Below are 7,499 nucleotides of genomic sequence, written 5' to 3'. Positions count from 1 at the left end.
ATACATTGGGCTTCGGAAATCTCGTTCTATTAATTCACGTCCGAATTAGAGGTGTGGTCGATCGACCAAGGTGACCGGTCGATCGACTGAACTATGCTGAACAGTAGCTCCTGTGACTCGTGCTCTGGTCGATCGACCATAGAGGTCAGTCGATCTACTGCTTTAGCTGATAGACTGCTTCTAATTCTTCATAAAGTTGTCTTTTAGGCTTTGAAACGCGCACCAAGTTCATTTCTCGAGTCTCTACTTCATGTCAAATGCAATGCAAGGTATTCGGGGACGGATTTTGCTCAATATCTACTCATTTCCGCATAAATCTGCAATATTACATAAAAATACGAAAGTAGACGAAATGGGGCAAATAGTAGCATAAACTACACAAATGAGCTATGAAATGCGTGTAAAATGGGGTATAAAACATCATATTTAGGACACGCATCAAACTTCCCCAAACCAAACCCTTGCTTGTCCCCAAGCAAGAACTAGACTCGATCCTAAAAGCTAATGGAACGAGTTCAATCTCAGAGCGAATTGCAAACTGTAAAGCCTAAACCAGTTTTATGCAACAACTAACAATCAATTAGTAATATGAATCATGCAAACGAGTGATGAAGTCATCAAAAACTGCTGAACCGTCAACTATAGAGACTTATCATTATGGACTCTCACGGGTCGCTCAAATCACTCAAATAGGCGCAGGTGAAAATATGTAAGAGATAGAAAGAATTCATTTTGTTAGTGACACTCACCTAACTTCGACCTATAAGAACATGCCTGCAATATAATATAAAAGTAATCTCTACAACCGTACATATGCATTCCAACCAAACAGATGACCATGACACATGTCGAGGTAAATATGGATATGTGAGGTATGGGTAAGAAGAGGCTAAGATAAATTTGGATAAAAACAGAGTTAAAAGCCAAGCTAGTAACTAAGGGAACCAAATTATGACAACATCCAACTTCTTGTTCAAAATCAACAATAAAACCGGGTGCTAATTAGAAGCACAAATCTCACAATCTCCATAATAATAAACCAACCAACTCCCCATAAGATACAAATGTAACATGGGAGCAAAAATCGCCATTTAATAAGGACTTTGAATCATGCGAATTGATTTTTCTTTTCTCTTCTCGGACATCAGTCGATCGACCAAGATGGGCAGTCGATCGACTGTTTCAAACAGTACAACACTCCCTTTTTTTTTCTTTTTCGAATCATTTTTCTTCTTTTCCTTCCTTTTTTATCTTCCCATCAACATCTCAAAAGAGCATATGCCACCAAAAACAAAGTAACAATCCTAAGAACATAACTACTAGCTTGACAAGGGCAGGCTAAGTGTAGGATGTAGTTAACGGGACAAAAAGGCTATTTTTGGCAGTGTGGAGTTTATGGGCAAAACGAATAAAGGAAACCTCTACCACATGTGTCAACGAACCACAAACCGAATGCATACAGGTATTAAGCAGATTAAGTTCATATTTATGCATATTGATGTAACATGTCTCACAAGGAGTAACTACTCACATCCTAGATAAACTGGTCATGAATGTCACCAGTTATAGGCTCTAAAACTCAGAATATAAAGTAGTTTGCCAAAAATCAAAGTCAAGTCTCAAGTTCAGCAAGAAATTTAACGAAAACTCGTAGACTATGCAAATGATTCTACTAATAACATGTCAATTAGCAAGGCTCAGGCAAAACAGATGCAAATGCAATGTCATCATTGAAATACTACCGTTCTGACTCGACCTAAATGCTAAAATAAACATGCCATTTTTTGAATTTTTGAAATTTTTTAATTTTTTGAATTTTTGTATATATATATATATATATAGGAAATGAAATAAACAATGCAAGACAAAATTGTAAACGTGAATGTAAGCAAATGAAATGCAACGCAAAACCCTTCCCCAAACCAAATCGCACAATGTCCCCATTGTGCAAAATCATGTAATGAAATAAAAAGGAAATGGGAATTTGCGTGAAATTAACTACATAAGACATGAAGTAAGGACTCAGAAACTCACAAGACTTTAAGCGCAGCAAAAGGAAACCTCCCCAAACCAGCGTAAGCTAGGAGGTTTCAGTAGCCAACAGTGCTACCAATAAGTACCTGAAAAGACAAACAAAACCACGCGTAAAATCAAGAAAGCAATATTGAAGCGGTAATTATGTGCAAAAGTTATAAACGGGAGAAAACAGAAATGAGTCGGAAAATAGAGTGGAGAAAAGACTCCCTAAATTCCGCAAATCGACCAAACACAGCAGGAGAAAGGTCGTGAACAGGTACAACAGCGGCCAACGGTCGATCGACCACATCACCCAGTCGATCGACCAGGATGTCAGGAACAGAAGCTCTTGGAACTGTGCGGCCAGTCGATCGACTATACAGACCAGTCGATCGACTGGAATAGCTGCTGTAACTTTCTGATTTCTTCGAATTAGCTCAATAAATTGAGCTATCATGGTCTATAAACATGCAATTACACATAATAACGCGCCCAAAATTGTGCAAAACCCAAAGTAGCAGTTTAAAGTGTATAAAATCCTAAACAAACTTATAGAATGCGAAGTCTCGCGCACACAAAACAATAAAAAGGTTCAAAAACAATGAAATAAATAGTTTTTGAAAACGCATTTGATTAACTAATAGTTGATCAAGAACGGCCACGGGATAGCCCACTTGCTCGGCTTCTGGCTACAAGAAGTAGCCTCTACAATGCTCATCTCCTCAGCTGCACTCTTCTTAACTCCAACATCCGCAGAACTCAACGGATCAACATGTCGGACATCTTCCCAAGCAATGACCTCTTCTGGCTCATCAAAGTCCAAGTCGGACTCCCTCACTTTGACTGGCTCATCTTCAAGCTCCTCATCAGTGCTATAGCTAAGACATCCTAAGCCGCCTCTTGAAACGACTGGCTCCCTCACAGCTGGAGCAACATGCGACTCTTCCTTCCCCAAACCAGCTCCTGCAATATCCAAAACAGAAGAACCTTCCTCCAATTTGTTCCCAATCTGGGGCGGAGGTGTTACAACAGGAATAGGTGTAGAGATAGGCATATCAGCAAGCACAAAATAGTATTTCTTTTCAGAAACCGTATTACAAGTTATAGGCCACATTGGGTCTTTTTTCTTAGCCGTTTGGGCAAAGACAATGGAATGCTTTCCTACTTTGAAGGTCAAAGTCCCTGAACCAACATCAATAACTGCACCAGCAGTGTGCAGAAATGGTCTACCCAAAATGATAGGAATGTGGGCATCCTCGGGCATATCAAGTACAACGAAGTCAACAGGGAAAAAGAACTTTCCTATTTGCACCGGAATGTCCTCTAAGACTCCTATAGGCTGGACCGCAGATCGGTCAGCCATCTGTACTGTCATGTTAGTGACTGCGAACCTATTCAACTTCAGCTTCCTAGCAAGACTCAAAGGCATTACACTAATACTGGCTCCTAGGTCACACAAGGCTTTCTCAATAGGAAAGGTGCCAATATTACATGGGACTGAAAAACTACCTGGGTCTTCTAGCTTATGAGGTGCAGTATGGGTCAAATAAGAGCATGACTCCTCAGTTAGTGCGACAGTATGCACAGTTTTAAGTGACTTCTTTTTAGACAAAACTTGCTTCATAAATTTCATGTAAGCAGGCACTTGATTAACTAACTCAAGAAAAGGAACTTGTACGTTTAAGGTACGAACAACATTTTCAAATTTATTAAACGATACCTGTTCCTTTGTCGGCACCAATCTCTCTGGATAGGGGGCTGAAAGAAGTAACTTAGCCCTCTCCTCTAAATCTCTCATGCCGGCATCGGTGGATTTAGGCTGAAAATCCACTACCTTCTCTTTATTGTAGCTTGACCCTTCTTCAGACCGTCTCAAAAATGATCCATTAATCGTCATTGGGTCATATTTTGGAACCGGAACAGACCCATCATCACTTGGGTCTTCTCTCAATATTTTCGGAGTTGTCGTACCCCGAAACAAGTGGTCCCTCAAGTTGTCTGGCATTTGAGGACGAAAAAGCTCACCATCAGCAGCGTTGTCAGTCGATCGACCAGTTTTGTCAGTCGATCGACTGACTTCTACAGGACCAGAAGCTACTGTTTATCGCGGACTGGTCGATCGACTAGGTATGTCAGTCGATCGACTGACATACCTGCTTATCGTCTTTTTCTTGCTATTATTCGTCACTGCTTTCTTCGTGCTCGGTTCCGCCTCATCTCTTTCAGGGACATCCTTGACCATAGCGGGCCCATCAAGGGTGGACCCACTCCTCAAAGTAATAGCATTAAGGGTCTCCTTTTGATCAGTCTGCATCGGTAAATGTCCCGGAGCTCGAGTTGTATTCTTGCTTGCCAATTGAGCAATTTGGCTTTCTAGCATCTTCATCCCGACCTCTCTTGCTTGAGACTCTTTCAGCAACAAATTCTTCAACTCATTGAAATCAGAACTTTGGGATTGTTGTTGCTGCTGAGGGACATATGGAGGCTTTTGAAACTGTTGTTGCTTATGAGGGGGCACATAATTCTGCTGCTGCTGCTGCTATGGAGGTGGAGTCGGATTTAGGACATTTTGGCTACTCCACCTCAGATTTGGATGGACATTCGGCTCATAGTAAGTGTTTGTCTGCCTATAATGTTGAAAGGCAGCACAAGACTCAAAGGGATTAGGACAGTTGTCTGAAACATGTCCTTCTCCTCCACATCTCTTGCAGATGAAAGGACCGTCTGAAACAGCGTTCACTTGATAGATCCCTCCTTTTGAAGCTCCTCCCAACTCGTACTTATCAAACCTTGCCGTAAGAGCCTCTAGTGCAGCTACAGAGGGGGATTCAGCACTCCTCCTTTGATTTCCCCTGGAATTTCCATACTCAGCTTTATGGGTGGCCAAATCATCAATAATTTTCCACCCCTTAGTCTCTCCCACATTCTCCTGGAATCTTCCATTAGCTGCCGCATCCAGGATAGCCCTCTGATCGTCATAGAGCCCATTATAAAATTGATTGCATAGGCTCCATTTTTCGAACCCATGGTGCGGAATGGTTCGCACCAGCTTCTTGAAACGGACCCATGCCTCATGAAAATTCTCATCAGGACCCTGTTTAAAGCTCGTGATCTGAGGTCTAATGGCATTTGTCTTCGACGCAGAGAAATATTTCTTGTAGAATGCCAGTGCCAGCGACTTCCAGTCAGTTATCTCGTTAGCAACTCGATCCAGGTCTCTGTACCATTCCCTTGCAGCATCAAGAAGAGAGAATACGAACATGGTCTCCTTCACCTGGTCCTGGGTCACACCGGTTGGTGGGGGTATGGAACAGCAGTAATCAATAAATGTCTCCATATGTTTGGCTGCATCTTCATTTGCAGCTCCCCCAAACTGGTTCCTCTCAACCAAGTTGATATAGGACGGCTTCGGCTCGAATTTTCTATCCGTCCCTGGTAATGCGAATCCCTTATAGAGATTCTCAGCTGTCGGCTCAGAGTGACTAGCTATACTTGCTTCTTCAGCCATGTTAGGAGATGTGACAGTCTCAGCTGAAGAAATAGAAACTGGAGATGAAGGTGGATCCTCCTCAAATAAAGCGTTCTCGTAGTAACTAGACAGAGTACTCAGCTCTTCCTCTGTCGACAATACCCTAGATGATCGTCTCAACTCACGCAAAGTCTTCTCAATCTTAGGATTGAACGGTAGTAATTCACCACCCTGTGACCTGCGCATAAGAAGAAACTATAAATAGAATATGAGAATAGTTTAAGGAACAGATGTCCCTTAAACTAGAAAAAAGACTAAAATAAACAACTAACAATTTTAAACAATTGCCTCCCCGGCAACGGCGCCAAAATTTGATGGCTGTCGTTGTGCACCAAAGATAAAATTTATAATTCCAACTACAACTATAGATAGCGGTAGCAGGGTCGAACCACAGAGAGGCGTGTGCAATTATTAGTCGTCTGAATTTAGTCTTAAAGTAACAAATGTGGGGGTTTGATTTGATTTGGTCTATAGCTAAAGGCAAATAAAAGACAGTAAACTAGATAAACGGATAAAATCAAGAACTAAAAGGGTGCTAAGATGGTCGGTTCACTATAGTTTCGGCGGCAGAAAACTAGGTAGGTCTAAAACATTCACGTGAGACGGGAAATTAAGAGGTCCTTTCGGTCCACTCCCACAGGTAGCATCTTTCGATCTCGCTACAGGTCCCTAATATCACTAATACTGACTTTCGTCCTGAAAGGTGACTAAAAGGTCTAAATTAATCTATCTTCCGATCTAATTAATCTAGTCGTCTTAATTAAGTAGGCTATCTCCCTTCCCTATCTTTCGATCTTTATTGGGTTGGTCAAATCCTAAACATTCAACTAGTCGCGTGCACTCGATTCGTCGAATTAAGCATGATAAACAATTAAAACGAAAATAAATCTCACGATGCCAGTCGATCGACCAGGGAGCCCAGTCGATCGACCATGGCGCGATTAGGGCTTCCTAATTCTAATGCCGCCTAACCTACAGTTCCCCTACATCCTAGCACAAGGGGTTTAGCTACTCATACTAGAAATAATAACAACAATAAGATTGACTAATAAAACTACAGAATTCATGATTAAAACGGTTAAATAAACGATTAACATAAGAGGATAAATTGTCTTTCGGGAGACTATTCTAGCAATTCCTATACTACGAATAAAATAAGCAATGAAACTGAACAGAAGAATACCGAAAAGGAATTGCAGAGAAAGATCCAAAACCGGAAGCGAAAAGAACTTTTTTAATGGAAGAATAATAATCTTAAGTACCCTATTTATGAAGATAGAACTAAAACTCAATTAAAGCTTGATGATTATTCTCAAAACTAAAGCTACGTTATATAGGAAAACAACGCAACTCTTATTCCTAAACCTAAGAATACATTGGGCTTCGGAAATCTCGTTCTATTAATTCACGTCAGAATTAGAGGTGTGGTCGATCGACCAAGGTGACCGGTCGATCGACTAAACTATGCTGAACAGTAGCTCCTGTGACTCGTGCTCTGGTCGATCGACCATAGAGGTCAGTCGATCGACTGCTTCTAATTCTTCATAAAGTTGTCTTTTAGGCTTCGAAACGCGCACCAAGTTCATTTCTCGAGTCTCTACTTCATGTCAAATGCAATGCAAGGTACTCGGGGACGGATTTAGCTCAATATCTACTCATTTCCGCATAAATCTGCAATATTACATAAAAATACGAAAGTAGACGAAATGGGGCAAATAGTAGCATAAACTACACAAATGAGCTATGAAATGCGTGTAAAATGGGGTGTAAAACATCATATTTAGGACACGCATCACAACCCCATAATGAAATCCATGGAAATGCTCTCTCACATCCACTCAGGTACATCTAAAGACTAAACTTTCCCATGTGGTCTCTTGTTCTCTCCTTTCACCCTTTGACAAACCAAATATCGAGCAACAAACTCTGCCAACTCCTTCTTTATCCTTGGCCA

At 41.2% G+C, this 7,499-nt stretch overlaps 1 non-coding gene across 1 annotated transcript; it reads left to right on the top strand.

Annotated features, from left to right (window-relative positions):
- Positions 1–5,036: 5,036 nt before the first annotated feature.
- LOC141640694 (small nucleolar RNA R71) lies at positions 5,037–5,143 on the top strand. Its single transcript, XR_012543130.1, has one exon. It is a non-coding gene; the product is annotated as a small nucleolar RNA R71 (small nucleolar RNA).
- The last annotated feature ends 2,356 nt before the right edge of the window (positions 5,144–7,499 follow it).

This window comes from Silene latifolia, unplaced genomic scaffold (genome assembly GCF_048544455.1).
Source record: "Silene latifolia isolate original U9 population unplaced genomic scaffold, ASM4854445v1 scaffold_96, whole genome shotgun sequence".
In the NCBI taxonomy this organism is placed as follows: Eukaryota; Viridiplantae; Streptophyta; class Magnoliopsida; order Caryophyllales; family Caryophyllaceae; genus Silene; species Silene latifolia.
Note: the sequence above shows the minus strand (reverse complement) of the source record. Positions and strands in the feature narration are given on the sequence as shown.